The sequence below is a fragment of the Lactuca serriola genome, chromosome 8 (genome assembly GCF_051521515.1).
Source record: "Lactuca serriola cultivar US96UC23 chromosome 8, Lser_US96UC23_V15, whole genome shotgun sequence".
Lineage (NCBI taxonomy): Eukaryota > Viridiplantae > Streptophyta > Magnoliopsida > Asterales > Asteraceae > Lactuca > Lactuca serriola.
The window spans coordinates 223,673,849-223,690,245 of NC_136415.1; positions in this window are offsets into that span (position 1 = coordinate 223,673,849).

Sequence of the window (16,397 nt, forward strand, 5' to 3'; positions counted from 1 at the left end):
CACTCCTTGACCACACATACAATTCTCAACAAGATAAGGCTCCTAACACTAAATCTCTTCCTAGGTTTTCCCTAGGGCAATCACCACACTACTCTCCACCATCAGCTTCAATGGGAACTCCCTTAACTAGCTCACAAATACAATTACGTATCATCGACACCTGATAATTCTTCGAATGAAGGGTCTCACACTACAACTGTTGGACTCAAAAAAGAGCTGCGTAATAGAGTTAAACCTAACCTTCTAAAATTATTTAGTCTCAACAATATGTAACACAATATATTTGCTTACTAGTTAGTTGAAGCTACTGGGAACTCCTAAAAAGCAAAAAAGCAAGCAACATTGGAGCATTGAGTAATTGGAACAAGCATAACCTAAACAGGTTATCCTATCGCTGACGGATCGATACTAGCATGAAAGTCTACAAGCTCATACAGTAGACATATAAAGGCATCTCTCCTAGCATTCTGTCATGTAAATCCTGAGCAGATCATTAGATCTAATTAGCATGCAATTCACAGATTCACAATTCAAAGTACATCATAAAACATGGATGGGCATTTTCGGAAAACTTACTTGAGCTCGGTCGATTGCATTCACCACACCTTTTTTCTTTTATTGGAAAACCCTTCTTTATAAAACATTTCATTTTTGAAAAAAAATCTACTAAACCCTCAGTTTAAGTTCTGAAACACCCGAGAGTATGTCTGAATACCCCAAACTAAGGCTCTAATACCAACTTGTAACGTCCCAAAAATTAAGACGAAAAGTTTTCGTTTTCAAATTAATAAAACTATTATCCAAAATATCATCATAGAAATCAACGTGAAGCAAAGTGTATCAATAACATCCCAATACATCAGAGTAACATAAAATGCGTAACGACGTGGTGTATGCACTACAATCGTCCCAGGCTCTTCCCCTTCGAACCAAAAGTACTTGAAACATAAACTGAAAACCGTAAGTAAAAAGCTAGTGAGTTCTCTAAGATACAACATACCATAAATAATAAACATATAATGGGCCCCGCCCGACATCGATCCCACCCGCATACAAATTTGCCAATCATCGGGCCCCGCCCGATATACATATAAACATATAAACATAAAACACATTCAATAATCACAAAGATAAACAGTTTACAGAATGGTCATCGATCCCTGCCCGGTAATCATATAAACACATAACGTATGCAAGCATCACACATACATCTAGCATCATAGACATAACAAACCATGGGTTAGCATTGGTGCCTTCGACCCGCTAAACACAGTGAGGAAATTCACCTCTAGCTGTTGAAATGCGCAAACGAATCTCGGTGTGCTGGTCTGGAAAACCTCCGAGCTAACATCATCAAATAATATCCAATTAATAATTGGATCCCGACCCATAATCAAGAATCTGAGCTACTTGACCCATATCTAGGGTAAAAGACCATTCTACCCATACTCTTACTTGGCCCAAAACGATGGCCCAACCCAACAACTTAAAAAGCCCACATTCTTAAATGGCAACCTGAAGCCCAATATAGCCCAGTCTTCCAAATTCGGCTCAATACCCATCATGCGCCTAAATCCAAGAGAGCCCAATATACTAGCAAAAGCCCAAAATTAGAAGTCTAATGGCCTAACAATACCCAATCTTAAAATTCCAAATCATGGACCAATACTGAGAACGTCAAGCCCAAGAGTCCCTCTAAAGAGTACGTAGGGCGTACTCAGCTTGTATGCCCAATTCTACTCTATTAAGAACTTAATCAGTTAAGACCTCTTGCCAAACTCTCAGATCTGGTCCTAAATGGTGACTTGATCCGTAAAATTGGCAACTTTACACCCATCGATGACTTAATGTGACCCAACACTCAAAAAGGCGATTAATAAGGCTCTAAGCACTTGCATGGACCAATATCTTTCATAAATTTGCATTTTTATGAAGAAGGGTGTAACGTCCCGAAAATCACAAGGTAAACCATTCATTTTTATTTCAAACAAAATACCAGTTATCTTTTATTCAAGCATTCAAAAGTAATTTATATAAAAAGATTCATTAGAGTACAATCCTAAAATCTTCAAATTGCGGAAACATGGGTGGATGCAGAGTAGTCACGTCGGGCCCTTACCTTTTGAACCGGAAGTACCTGAAACCATAAACAATAAGTTGTAAGCACAAAGCTTAGTGAGTTCCCTAAATACCACATACCATACATTAAATAAAGAATGCTATGTGCCGACCATAGTCTTGCCATTATGCCACGAGTCGTATCATGGTCTTTCCTTGCCAGGTCGGGAGCTAAAACCCTGGGTCTTACAGACAAGTGCCAGGAGCCACCTCCTGGTCTTCCATGCAAGTATCACAAAGACAACTACCATAATATATGTACATGTAAACTAGCTACCTATTTACCGGGGTCCAATCCCTGGTCTTTTATACAATTTTCCAGGAGTCACCTCCTGGTTTTTCATACAAATACCAAGAGCCACCCCCGGTCTTCCTATGTATCTCATACGCCAATGGGCCAGAAATTGTGCCTTTGACCTAGAGTATAGTAAGGAGACTCACCTCAAGCTGTTGCATCACTCGAATAAAACTCTTGCTGCTGGTCCGGAAAATCCACATGCTATCAATATCAATAAAATCCACTTATAAAGGCCCAAAATATAAATGACAACTGAAGGCCTAAATATGGCCCAATCTTCCAAATTGAGCCTAAAACCCATCATGGGCCTAAAATCCAAGGAATCCATTTTGCTAGTCCAAAGCCCAAACAGAACTCTAAGAGCCCATCAAGGCCTAAACTTAAAAATCCAACATTTTCCTAGAACCAAAAATGCCAAGCCCAAGGTTGATCTACTAAGTACGCGGAGCGTACTCAGCTCATACGCTTAATGTACTCCTTTTGTGGATAGTACACGCAACGTACCAATTGGGTACGCCCATCATACTCCCTAGTGTGCCATCCTACTCCATTAAGTACTTAATTGGTTAAGCCTTTTCTCCAAGCTCATAGATCTGATCCCTAAATGTGACTCATCACGTAAAGTTGGCAACTTTACAAACATGCATGGCTTAATGGGGCTCGATAGCTCAATAAGTACTTAACAAATGTCTTAATACATGCATGGGTCCAAATACTCCATAAATTAGACATTTTTAAGAACATTTGGACTGATTAGGTCTAAGATCTAGCATACATTGCCTCAAGAGTAGATCAAAAGCTCAAATTTATCATGAGGACTCAAAAATTGCACAAAATGATCCATAAACTAGATCTAACATATAAGAGCATAAAAGATGTAAGCTTATTACCTCAAAAATCTTGAAAATGTGGAGATGATCTTAGATCCACAAGCTCAAGTTATCCCCTCAAGTGTTCCTCTTCTTCTTATCCTTGACAAACCACTAACAAACACTCTTCAGGCTCAAAACTCACCAAAACACTCAAGGGTTTCGTTTTCAGGAACAAGGAGAGGTGGAGGCTGGTTAAACGTGTACAAATGAGGCTATATTATTGTTTAAATAGGGTGAAAAACCTAAAAATTAGGGTTTTCCTCAGCCTCGTGTATGCCTTGCGTACTCCACGTACGCCCCGCATACGTGGTTATGACCCTCGATCAAGAAATGAGCCAGTACGCCCAGCGTGCTCTAACTTTTCTGAAAAACATTAACACACCAAGGGTCTAAACTGAAATGTACTTGAATCGGGTTTTACAACTCTCCCTCATTAATTTAGATTTCATCCTCGGAATCGCTCCTTACTAACAACACCCTATCACACCAGATAACCTGAACAGCCAATCCACAACTCTGATATGGACTGAAGGAACCACTCATACATACAACGACTTTCCAAACCCACGACGAAACTAAGCCTTAGCTAAGCTCTCACTTCTTTGCGATGAAAGGATATCCACACCCCTAAAATTAGTCCCAGAGGAATAATCATTACCCTTTTGTCCAAAATCCGAAAATCTAAGACCCTGACAGACAGCCAGTTTTGAATCACTGTCCGGTCAACTCCACTTCGTATTCTAAATCGATCTTAATACCTCCAACCATTAATTACCTTGTTGCTTTCGCTGGGAACAAAATCACTGTCCATTCTTTGCTGCAGAAAATTTTTACTCGAAAGAAGGCTTAGGTAATCCTTCGAGTAGAAGACTCATCCCTACAACGGTTAGACTTAGATGAGAGTTGTGTAGTATGGCTGAATCAATTACTCTGAGATTATTTAATCCAAGCTGTAAGTGACTTAACATGTTCACCGAACAACAAGCGACTCCATACATGAGTCCCAAATCACTGATACTGCCTCGGGCTCATCTTTCCCCCCCCCCTCCCCAGTTACTTTCCAAACGCAGCCGAGATCCTCCGTAGTCCCAAATTATCTATTGAATAAACGATTTACTAGATTTCCACCCATTTGTTGAGGCTCATAGTCTTATACAGTCGTACCATGTGACTTCCAAACAAAGCCCTTATCTGACAAGTGTAACACCGTAAATTTTCATACAAAATTTTCATTTTTAAAATCACATACATATCATCAACACATGTCACAAAATCTCAATATATCAATTATCAAAAACACGTGTTCTTAATTATTTAAATAAAATCCAGGATCCTCGGACACAACTCCATCTCGTATGTACAATCAAGCCGGCGCCTTCCCGTGATCCTGAGAAGTACCTGAAACACATGACACATAAGATGGTAAGCACAAAGCTTAGTGAGTTCCCCAAAATACCACATACAACTCATTAGCCACTCGAGGCTATAACTCTGTAAGACTTTCTTGGTCAATGTGTCTCAATGGGACCCTCCAGTCCCACAGCTCATTGGACCCTCTGGTCTGATCTATCTCGTTGGACCCTCTGGTCCGGTCAGATTGAGAACCCTCTGGCCTCATAGTTCGTTGGACCCTCTAGTCCGGTCTAAGTAGTAGATAATATAGCGTACAATACATATCACACAACATGTATAACTCAAGCAAACACATAAGACCCTCTGGTCCTAACTCTATAAACTCATAATAATACACGTCATAAAACACATAGACATAATGTAGGATATGACAATACCCAAATAAACACATAAGATCAACATATACACAGACTACTATAACATCATAAGTCACAAAGACAGTATGCACGATAAACATAACACATTATAAACGAATAAGACCCTCCGGTCGATAATGTACTAAGACCCTCCGGTCTATATGTACTGAGACCCTCCGGTCAATAATGCACTAAGACCCTCCAGCCAATAGTGTAAATAAGACTCTCCGGTCACACACAAATCACCACACATATCAATATAATGAGATGACTCGCCTCGGATGGCGGACAGATCCTATAAATGCTGCTATGATACTCCGACTTCTTACACTAAGCCAAACCCACAATTAAGCCCGTTAGAATCTAATACCAAACCTTCACACATTAGGTCTGAATATGGTCCATCTATCCGGTCCAGAAATAACCCAAGCCTAGTGGGGCCACCAAGGCCCAATACGAAATGGGTCCACAAGAGTCCAGTAATGGCCCAACTATGGCCCAATTTTCTAAATTAGGCCCAAAACTCATATGGGCCTTACCCTGAATCCCATCTAAATATTCTAGTCCACATGATTGTTCTTGGATGGCCCATCAGTAGCCCAGTCACCAAAGCCCAATACAAGGCCCAACTCAAGGCCCAAGCAAAATTAGGGTTTTCATATAAAATGACAATTAGGGTTAAGTGTTTCTCACTTAACCCATTAAGTCCATCACCCACTATGCCATTCACACAATGAAGTCAGACATAATTCACAATATCAATCTAATAGTCCAATCGTGGGTCCCGATAAAATCCAAACTAACAAACCCAAAATTAGGGTTTTCTAAACCCTAATTAGGGTTTCTAGCACAATCACAAAGCATCCCAGTCCAAGATTAAGCATTTGGGCCGATTAGGGTTCTCCATGCCAAGAACCACCCACTACCACCTCAGGTAGTGGTGGTCAGTGGCAACTAACGGTGGTGACCACCACTTCACTGTGGTGGTGGTGGGTTTTCCGGCCACAAAAACACGCATACAACCTCCAATTTACAGAAAATTGTGAAAACACTATACCATACACTTATACACACCCACAACCACCTCCCATGGCGGCTAGTGGCGGCAGAGGGTGGCAGAAAACGATAATGAGTGGCAGCCACCACCTCACGGTGGTGGTGATGGCGTCTCTTTTGATTTTCAACCGAGCAAACCCATAAACACGCTCACAGGTGCGATCCAAACACTCAAACACATCCAACTCAGCCTCATGGGCGGCATATGACAATTTAAACATAAAAATGGCGACCTAAGGCCACCGACGATCATTGTCGCTGTTCACGACATCGCAGCTCACAACAAGAACAAAAAGGAGAAAAGGTGGGTGGCGCTAAGACTTACCGATAACTTCCCCTTCACACACGCCCAACACAGTTACGAATCGAAGCTTCACAATCGATCTCAGTGGTTCCTTCAACTGCCACGACGTCTCCAGCATAAGGGTTGCATTCTTGGTGGCGAAGCGGTAGCTGGCGAAGAGTAGTGCCCGATCGCGACAAGAGCGGCAGCTAGAGGTGCTACAACTGATGGTGGCGACCGATGGAACAAAGATTTAGGGTTAGGGTTACCGATTGCTTAAAATTGAAGCGGGAAAGAAGGTAGTTCGGGTCTAAACCCCTTCTCAATCAAACATCCATCCATTTTTACAAGCTTCGCCCCTAATCCACCAACACTTCTCAATATAACCCCCATATTAACCATTCAGCCCCTAAGCCTTCAAATCCTTTCAATTTAAGTCCATTAACTACCAAACACACCCCAACTTTTGAAACCCTTTTCAAATTAAATCCAAAACTTACATTTTAACCCCCAAGATCCAAAATTATATCAATTGGCTCACCAAAATCAACACCCCGCCTAATATTATTGACTTATGGACTACTATTCATTTATAACTCTTTATCTACTTATTTATTTAATAAACGGGATTTTACAACAAGAAATGACCTAGCTAACTCTACATTATGGCTCTAACAGCCCTTCTGATCTAACTGATCAAAACCAATCGTCAAACCTGATACCACCAAATCTGTTGCTAAAAGTGAAGGCTACATGTCCAAATATAGTCTTACGTCACAACTGGCCTCACACAGCCCACAACCTTCCTTAATTCCATGAATGTTGTGGCCTTCCCACAGTCTCACAACCTGACCTACCCTGGTCTAATCCCATCTGAAGGAATCTACAAGCCAGAACATAGATTTGCCATGCTCTCGCAGCTACTCAAGAATCGGTGGATGCTACGGGCCACCCTGCAGTCTTACAGCACTACCACACTACCTACGAATCTAGTGAACACAACGGCGACCTCACATTCTTACAACACTCTTATACCACCTACCAATCTAGTGAATGCTACAACCTCCCCACAGTCTTACAACACTCCTATCTTGCCATGGCCACCGCCCATGGTCTTACCGCTCATCTACCATCCCAATCATACTCATCCTGAGTCGAACACTCATCTGACTATACCCCAATAAGGTGTTCAAGTCATGCTTCGAACCCCAAAGCCTTAATCAGACAAGAACATGCATAAAGGATCTAACACCATGCTCGACCTGGATCTATCCACATACTCTCCACGCATCACTACTGATGTGCAATGAAACACGAATATCCGTCCTTGTTCAGTACCTTAGACCAACGATTCTCCCCCACTTGGATTCAACTACGCCTTTCTAATCCCCAAGATATTATGGATTTCCAATCCATCTCACATCCTTTTAACTCAAGTTGTCGACGGCCTGATCTTATAATAACTATCATTCCAGTACTAGCCACTCTTAGTGCTCACACACCTTCCCAAAACTAAATTAATACATCCCGAAATCTCAACGGGCTCAAAACCCCAAACACTTCCCACTGACTCCACTACATGTCCCAGGTGACTTGTCGGATAACAAAGAACAACACTACAATATCGAAGTCGGTACCTAATTGATGCCACGACCTACTTGTACTTATAGAAATTTCCATACGAAACTACAACCATCGTTTCCAATTCGTTAATTTCTTGTATCCTTGCTAAAACTACCCAAGATTGAATAAACTGCTAATTTATTCATGCTTTATGCTTGATCCGACGTTAGCCATTGACTCCCACATCGTAATCCAAATCTGGCTCACCCAAACATCCCCTAAGCATCGCTCTCGGTATGCAAAATAACATATGAAGATTCTCAAGATAAGATGTCTAGACCATCACGAAGAAAATATAATCCCATGCTGAGACTTAGATACACCTATATAGCATCTCACACATATATATACAATCATAAATAAAATAAATAAAAGCACGAGGGAAAATAATGCAATACACACTTGCGACATCGACACATGGAACCTGGATCCCCTCAACATGTGACTTAAATGCTCGGCTCCTCACCATAGGAACCTCAACGATACCCTCGCGTCCATCTGTAATCCTCAAAGTAGCTAGAGCATGTGCCCTCATTGCTCCTCTCATCAGCTCCGGACAGTCAGCCTTCTTGTGGCCCACTTGGTTGTAGAGAAAATAAAATGGGCTTTCTCCTTGAGGACAATCTCTGCTTACATGACCAACTCTTCCACACTTGTAGCAGCCCATACCCCCTAGAACGACAAACCCCATTGTGTTTCTTCCCACGCGTGCTGCACTCACCCCGTCCCTGTTAGCCCCTCAACCACTGGTTGGAAGTCTTGAGTCTCTTTGCATGACCCTCAACTGCTTGTACATGGTCTGTCTTCCTCTTCCCTAGGTTCTCCAAACCGATCTCCTGTTCCCAGGCTCTAGCAATCATATCATCCAGGGTCTTGCACCCTGACATACTCACAAACTCCCTAATGTCATCCCTCAGCATATCATGATACCTTACTTTCTTTATCTCCTCATATGTTGCATACTATGCAACCAATAAAGCCCTTTCCTGGAACTTGTCAATGATCTCTGCCATAGTCTCAGTAGTGTGACAAAGGTCCTAAAATTCCCTCGCCAACTGCGGCACATCAATAGTTGGCACAAACTCATTAGTTTGACGAAGGTCCTAAAACTCGTCTACAAAGCGTTCACCATATCTGCTAACCATCTCCTACTAGCAATGGGGTCCTTCTCCCACAAGAAATCAGGAGCCTCACAAGCATGAAACCTATAGAAAGAAAGAGTTCGAGCTCCAAAAATATCCATAATCTCAGTACAGAACGCGCCCAGACGCTCATCCAAAATCTCCAAAATCCCCTCCTTGACCGTACCAAAGATAACAGGAGTCTGCTCCAAAATACCATGGGTGATCTTAGACGAGATAAATTCCCACATCCGCTCATCAATCGGCTCAATACTTTCACCTGAGCCTGAACCTGAACATGAACCTCCTTCCTGTGTGCTCATCACCATTATGAAAAACAATCACGCAACTGATCAGGACATAACCATGAATCCTCATCCAACAGGCTTCCTACACTCTCCGTGACCCTCCTCGATTCGAGTATGAATCATGTTCTTTCAGTAGTACGTGCCCAATACTACCTTCCACACCTATCCATACATTCCTCAAGAATCATCCGGAATCCTCTAAGTCACATTCTTAAACAGATACACCAAATACTCGCTACACAGTGCAACCAACCCACTAAAAGGACTTCCTTGACCCTTCTAGGTTCCTAACCTCACCTTTTCATCAGCTGTTGAAAATCTCTCACTAATGTCAGCTAATTACCTCATGAATACAGTCACATGCAACAAAGCTCAAATGATCCTTCAAGTGAAAGGCTCAACCCTAAAACGGTTGGACTCAGACAAGAGCTATGCAATAGGTTCAAATCCATCACTTTTAGATTATTTAACCTATGGAACATGTGACTTGGCATATTCACTTAGTAGTTAACCCACATTACAAAGAGTCCCACAAAGCAAAAAGCAAGTGTCATTCGGGCAACGGAAAATTCTAACCAGTGTGCTAACTAATAAAACCATTCAATCCAATTATCTGAAAACCATGCTAGAATGCAATCCTAAAAGTTCAAAAAATCAGGCATATAAAGGCATCTCTCCTAGGATGAAATCCTGAGCAGATCCTTAGCCCTAATCTAGCATGCAATTCTCATAACATATAGCTTAAAAACATGTATGGGTATTCTAGCAACCCCTTACTTGAGCTCGGCCGATTGCACGCATCACATCCCTTTCTTCTGTTAGAAACTCCTTTAATAAAAATTTATTTTATGAAAAATTTGTTGGATTAGGTGTCTATGCTCATAACTATAATTGGTATGTACTTGACCCGAGAGTAGCATGGTCCATTTGGGTTGCATATCACTAGGACAATTTGATAGGATGCACTTTTGAGAAGAGGTTATTTATGATTTGTTAATATATTATAAGTTCTAATATATTAATATGAACTCATATTATTTAATTAGTATTAATCAAGAATTAATTTGGAATTAATTTTGTGATCAAAAGAGAGTAATTTGGTAAAATCATTCATTCTTATTATGTGGGCCAATGATCCATGATTCCTTAGGTTGGGCTAAACCCATGTGACAACCCATGGATGATCCATGGAGGTTTAAACCCATGGAGCCTAAGGAATATGGAAGGTCATGCACATTAGGGTTTACAAGGTGTAACCCTAATCTTGCCACACTATATAAGAAGCCCCTTAGCATCCAAAAATGGCTACTACATGCACTAGTTCTTGAAAGATCATTGAGCCGATTTTGGTATGAGGATATTCTCTCAAAAGTCATCATTTGTCCAAAGGTGTGTTATGATTCCATTTGAGGCATTCATACTATTGGTGCTAAGTTCTTAAAGGATAAAACTACAAGCTACAACAAAGAGGTAATTTTGTAACTCATTTCTATGATGTTTATGTCATTTGTATGCTATTTGTAGGCTTAATGCTTTGGAGACAATATTGCATGCATAATTAGAGAAAACATAGATCCAAAGCATCTAGGGTTGCATGTACACCATAAGAGTGTTAGAATGATCAAAACCCTTCAAAATTTACCAAACCATCAGTTTGAGTTTAGACACACCTGAGAGTATGCCCAAATCCCTCAAACCAAGGCTCTAATACCAGCTTGTAACGTCACGAAAATCACAAGGTAAAAATTTCATTTTTATTTCAAACAAAACACTAATTATCTTTTATTCAAAAATTCAAAAGTAATTTATAATAAAAGAGTCATCATAGTACAATCCCAAAATCATCACATTGCTAAAACATGGATGGATGCAGTGCAGTCACGTTGGGCCCTTCCCTTTTGAACCAGAAGTACCTGAAACCATAAACAACAAGTCGTAAGGACAAAGATTAGTGAGTTCCCCAAATACCACATACCATACATACAATATAGAAAGGTATGTTCTGATTATAGTCTTGACACTATGCTACGAGCCGTATCATGGTCTTTCATTGCCAGGATGTGGGCCAAAACCCTAGGTCTTATAGACAAGTGCTACGAGCCACCTTCTGGTCTTCCATGCAAGCATCACAAAGACAACTAGCATAGTATCTATACACATAAACTATCTACCTATTTGCCAGGGTCTAATCCCTGGTCTTGCATACAATTTGTTAGGAGCCACCTTCGGGTCTTTCATACAAATACCAACGGTAACCCCGTGGTCTTCCTATATATCTCATAAGCTAATGGGCTGAAATTTGTGCCTTCGACCCATAGTATAGTGACGAGACTCACCTCAAGCTGCTTAATCACTCGAATGAATCTCTAGCTGTTGTTCTAGAAAACCCTCGCGCTATCAATATCTATAATATCTAGTTATAAATTGGGTCTCAACTCATAACCAGAGTCTAAGTTACTTAATCCATAACTAGGGTAAAAGACCATTTTACCCATTATATAACTTCGCCTAAAGCCAAAGCCCAACTCAACTATTCAAAAGTCCTAACACCTAAATGACAACCCGAGGCCTAACTATGGACTAATCTTCCAAATTGGGCCCAAAACCCATCATGGGAGTAGGATCCAAAGAAGCCCAACATGCTAGTCCAAAGACCAAATGCAAATCTAACAACCCAACTAGGACCGAACTTACAAACCCAACATTTTCTTAATACCGAAAATGCCAAGCCCATGGCCCATCTGCTTAGTATGTGGGGCATACTCAGCTTGTATGCTTAGCGTGCTACTTTTGGGGCTACTGCGTGCAACGTACAAGTTGGGTACGCCTAGCATACTCCCAAGTGTCCTATCATATCCATTAAGCACTTAATTGGTTAAGCCTTTCCTCCAAACTCGCAAATCTGATCCCTCAAGGTGACTCATCACATATAGTTGGCTACTTTACACACATTCATGGCTTAATGGGGCTCAGTAGCTCAAAAAGTTCTTAGAAAATGTCTTAATACATGCATGGTTCTAAATACTCCATAAAGTTGACATTTTTATGAACATGGGGACTGATTGGAGCTAAGATCTAGCGTCCATTGCCTATAGAGTAGATCAAAAGCTCACCTTTATCACAAGGACTCAAAAAGTGCACAAAATGCTCCGTAAACTAGATCTAACATATAAGAGCATAAATATGTAAGATTTTACCTCAAAATCTTGCAAATGTGGAGTAGATCATAGGTCCACAAGTTCAAGGAATCCCCTTAAGTGTTCCTCTTCTTCTTCACCTTCACAAACCACCAATAAACACTCTTCAAGCTCAAACCTCACCAAAACAATCAAGGGTTTCATTTTCAAGGACAAGGAGAGGTGGAGGCTGGTTAAACATGTCCAAATGAGGCTATAATGAGGTTTAAATAGGGTGCAAACCCTAAAAATTAGGGTTTGCATCACCCTCACGTACGCTCTGTGTACTCCATGTACGCCCCGCATACCAGGTTAAGACCCACAATCAAGAAATGAGCCAGTACACCCAGCGTACTCCAACATTTCTCAAGTTGGCAAATATCCCCCTGTGGACCAATTCTACAAAACATTAAAACACCAAGGGTCTAAACTAAAAAGTACTTGAATCGAGTGTTACAAAGGGACCTCCATGGAGCTAAGATCTAACATCCCTGGCTTCTGTAGTAGTTCAGAATCTCTACTTTGGCTCAAAAGACCTAAAAATGCATAAACAAGATCCCATAACTAGATCTAGTATAATGAACCATCAAATATAGAACTTTATACCTCAAATGGCTTGCAATAATGATGATGAAGTTGGGTCTACAAGCCCAACTACTACCAATCAACCACCTAGAGTTTTTATTCTTCTTATTTCACTAAAACACCACCAAAATCTCACTTATAAGCTCAAAACTCACAAGAGTCACTTAGGGTTTCGTTTTTAAGGTATAGGGTGATGGAGGTTGGTCAATAAAATGTCCAAATATGGTTTAACTTGTTTAAATAGGGTGCAAACTCTAAAAATTACGGTTTGTCCAAAACTTGTGTACGCCTAATGTATGTGGGTGAAGCCCACGACCAGGAAAGAGCTAGTACGCTAAGTGTACTCATAGACTACGCCCCGCGTACTAGCTAGGGACCAAAATGAAAAGGATTTTTCATTAAGGTGCTAAAAGGAACTTACCAAATTATGAATGCTACAAGAAACCCACAACCGTTATAACCCTTTTAGAGACATGGAAAATAGTTCTTAGTTGATTATGGTTCACGTGAGATGAACTGAACAATAGGTATACATTAGTGAAACAGCCCCACACATGAGTTAAAAGTGATACAGAAAAAGACACAACCCCTTAGACAATAAATACCAAGTATATATTCTCCAAATTCAATGGTAACTTTTCAAGTACCAATTGTATATACATTTTACTTTTCGTCGACCTTACATTCATCCATCTTCGTCCCTTGGCTACAATCTATGGAGTTGTGATGAAAGATGTAACAAATCACGCGGCAAGGCAAAGAAATAAGCTACTTAAATTCAAAATAAGAAAAATGATTGCTTGTTATTTATTGGCAAAATCAATTAATAATAATCATATATTTTGAGTGACTACCTGATTATATCAATTTAGAAAAATAAAAACCTAATCTAACACAAAGATGAATGAAACAAAATCAAGTGTGTTTTGGGGCCAAATCCCTAATTTAATCATTGATTTCATGAATAAACAATATTTTTTTATTAAACTATGATGAAAAGAAACGAAATAAAGATTCGTACAAAGCCTTCAAATTTGGAATCTATAATAAAGTTATTAACTGATTGTTTTTCAAGATTCAGTTCTTAAGGCCACTACAATTACCAAACTCATGTCTTCTTCTGGTGCCCATCTTCCTTTCTTGAAATGAGAATTTAAGTGAACCATCTGCATTGATAAAGTTGTATCCAAATCCAATATTAGCAAAATATTATAAAAATGAGAGTTTTCCTTTTCATTTTTCAAATACTTTCTATCAGAATTTACCCTCTTTTGCATTGCCTAGTGGTTTGGTCCTTGAACTCTGATGCGATAATTGTCCAACTACACATGACATGATAACAATTAACACCCATGGATTTCATTAATATGATTTATTCTTATTTAATCAAACAACTTGAGATTGGATCATAATGGAAAGAGAATTTTATGATCATACTTTCCAGTTCCATGGATGGAAGGAATACAAAAGGCATAAACTACAAAAATGGAAGGAATCCTAAAGGCGTAAACTCAAAAAACCAAATTTACATCCCTTTGACCCACCCTTCTTGCTCATTTTCAACATGAGTTTCTTCTTCCTTTCATTTTTTTCTTGCAATCTACTATTGTTCATGTAAGGTTGTTTAGAGAAGCAAACTGCAAAATAAATCATTTCCTGGTAACATCAAAAAGAGATAACATTACAAAAGAACAAAAAAATAGATATGAAGTTTTATAAGTGAAAACATATACCCAAGGAACTTACGAAGTATATAGAAAAAAAAATCTACTCACCACTTCCATACAAGAAGAATAAATCATAAGAATGTGTCTTATTGTTTCGGTAGCATAGAAATAAAGAGAGAGAGAGAGAGAGAGAAAGAGAGAGAGAGAGAGAGAGAGAGAGAGAGAGATAGAGAGAGGGGCGGATATGTCTTTTGAAGAAGGTGGAAACCAATATTAGATAATGTTAATTATGTGTATAATTAAGCTTGCTCAACATTATTAAGATCTTTGTTTTCTGTTGGTCTTTGAGGAATTGGTATGTAAAATTCCTCTGCAAATCCTTAAAGAACGGATGCCTCGTCTTCCTATACAATTTATACAAAATATGAACAGTATCAACACAATAATGATTTTATAGCATAACTTGTATACAGTGTAACACTTGAACCCTGGTATATTTCATTATTGCCCTTCTTTTATGTAAAAGTTACAATTTGGTCCTTGAGTTGTATGCGGGGCGTACCACATGGTACGCTTAGCGTACTTATGCGAGGCTTGGACGGGGTTCCGGAGGCGTACGCGAGGCATACGCAAGGAATCTTAAAACCCTAATTTCCGATGTTGGACACTATATAATCACCCTTATGGCCTATAAAACCTTTATTTCTCAGCCTCCTATGACCCTTAAGCCTCATATTTGAAACCCTAATTCTCTCCTTGTGTTTTGAGCTCATTGTGTCCATTTTGGTGTGCTTTTGTCAATATTCAAGAAGTAGAAGCTTGGTGCAAGGTGGTGGATCAAGGGAGAGCTTGTGGATCTTAACTAGTTGCTTCATTTGCAGCTTTTTTGAGGTATAAAGCTATGAACTTGTTCATTTATGGATTAGATCTTTTATATATGAGTTTTGGTCCCTTTTTGACCCGAAGAATGAGATCTAGTTGTTTGATACCACTCTAGGAGCTTTGAGTTGCCACTCTTGGTGTTTATGAGATTCTAGCTTCATAAATTTGGCACCTTTAGGGTATAGATCCATCCATGCATGAGTTTATGTCCATATAATGAAAGTAGGATGTTATATTTGGAAGTTTGGTCTTTATGGGGCATGTAAAGTCACCAAGTTAGTGACTTTATAGATATAGATGCTTATTAGGACTTGGACCTGTGGTTTGGACTTCTGGCCTTAAGCATTAAGTGCTTAATGTGGAATTTGGCTTGTTAGGAGAGTATGTTGGGCATACAAGTCTGTACGCATGATGTAAAAGCCAGTTAGTAAGTATGCTTAGCGTACAGTTGAGTATGCCACGCATACTCAGTCTGTTGGGCTTAACATTTTGGGCTTCAAGTTTGGACCATTCTATTGGGCTTGGATGCTTGGGTTCTTGTTGGACCATCAGACTACACATATTTTGGATTAGGAAAACTTGTTGGGATTTAGGGTAAGTAACGTGAAGGGTTTGGCCCCAATTTGGAAAATTAGGCCA